Here is a 2,049-nt window from a genome sequence, read left to right as displayed (position 1 = left end):
TACCTCTGTTGAAATAGGCTCCCAAGGATGATGAAAAAAGAAGAAATGTATATTATTTTCACATGTGTTGCAGTTCCTACAAGGCCAATGCGCATTGAAGGAGGCTCTTGACACTTCCTTTTTCACGTGTACCAGTAGATTTTGCAATTGCTGTCCTCTCATTAAAATGTAAACATTTCTTCTGAGTCTGAGTGTTTTTTTCAATACAGGTAGGCCTAATTGTGTATGCCTACAGTAGCCCTAAATGCATCACTCCACCCAAACTATTCTTCCCACCCTAATTGCAGGAAAGATTGCCCCGGCATGGTGCCACCACCACATACAGAGTACAATCTATGTGCCACCACCATCACCACAGTGGCTGACGACAGGGAAGGCACTAATGAGGTATTTCTCAGCACCTGGTTTCCTCCACAAACATCATTACACATTGTTGCCACTTGCCAGATAGTTAAGTCCATTACATCGTTTTTTTTTGGTTGTTGTTTTTTTTCTCTCGAGTAGCCTCATAATGCATCGTTATGCCAATGGAACACTGCACTAGTATATGACATTATAGTTCTACACTTACATTGCACAGACTTGTAGTAATGCATTACAACTTGGTCATTGCCATTCTGGTGACAGCAAATGTATAACAGGTAATTTGTAATTTGATGACACATTGATATACAGAAGACTGACATGTGGGGGATGACAGTGTGTCCTTCTGTAAGGTTCAGTAAGGTTGGACAAATCTGCTGAAGTGGGCATGCTCAAAACACTTTCATTTAAAAAACTTTTTTGTGGAGCTCACATGGGGTTGTGAACTTAATTTCCAATTCTGATTCCAATACGTTGCTATTTAGTCCAGTACGCTTACCCTAAGGCCTAAAGATTTAAGATGGAATAATTTATTCAGAATGACCTACGATGTCTTGGTGAGGGAAATGTCTGGTCCCCAAAAACTCATTTTGCAAAACAAAGAAAACAAAATTCAAGTGTTTGATGTAAGCTTATTTTTGAAAATTCAACAGAATGTATGTTTTGCAGCATCTTCTGTTTCGTCCAGGAGCAGTAATAGGGGTGTCTGCCCCAGAAGCAGCCTTGAGGCACTGTCATCTGCCACTATTGGCCCGCAGAGCGTCCTAGTCCTGCTCCAAAGTCTTTGGACATACACAACAAAAGTTACTGTGCGAAATAAAAGATAGCCAGTCTCTGGGAAGAACAAATCTCTAATGTGAAATGTTAAGCTTAAAACGTTCCGTTGGACAGGTTTTGAAATCTTCTGAAGGAAGAATGTTATACACTGGATATAGGGGCCTATAAGGTCTAAATAACTTTCAAGTTATTTGACTTACAAATCATTGAAAACCATTCAAATCATCTTTTACTTTAGCACTATGGGGTACCGTGAACATGTGCAGCCTATAGTGGACTGAAATATTTTCAAGGTCATGAAAAATAATTCAGCTGCTCACCATGCTTTCACCGTTCACACATTACAGAGTATAATATCATGCATGTTGAGGCATGTCCAGTTCAAGTGAAAGTGGATTTACATTCTCTTTTTGTTGTTTTTAGTTAAAAATCCCAAGCAATATACAGTAATATGAAATTAGCAAAGGAAAACCTGCTGGTACATTTTCCCCACTAGGTGTCAGCCTTGCACAAGTAGACCTACATATACAGTGCAGCTCTGGGACCAAGGCAGCGGAGTGCAGACATAGGCTACAACTTTCGCATTTCTTGCCAAAAGAAGGTCAGTATAAAAAAAATATTTAGCAAAAGGCAATAGCAATTTGGATTCTCAAAACTCTCAAAGACGGTTAGTAAAGTCCCCTCCCATGAATCAATCCATTTCATTGAAATCACATGATCATGACTTGTGCATGTGTTGTACATTAGTAATACTTTCTGCCACTGCACTGCAAGGGGAATTTTATCTGAACCAATCTACATAAGCCAGCATTTGCCTTAGTGGTGTAATTGTTTCAGTATTTAATTAGGCAGGCTTTGCATATATGGAAATATGTTGACATGAGTGACATAAAAAGATGTAATGGAAAT

The sequence above is a fragment of the Engraulis encrasicolus genome, chromosome 22 (assembly GCF_034702125.1).
Source record: "Engraulis encrasicolus isolate BLACKSEA-1 chromosome 22, IST_EnEncr_1.0, whole genome shotgun sequence".
NCBI lineage: Eukaryota > Metazoa > Chordata > Actinopteri > Clupeiformes > Engraulidae > Engraulis > Engraulis encrasicolus.
This window is presented reverse-complemented; position numbering follows the sequence as displayed.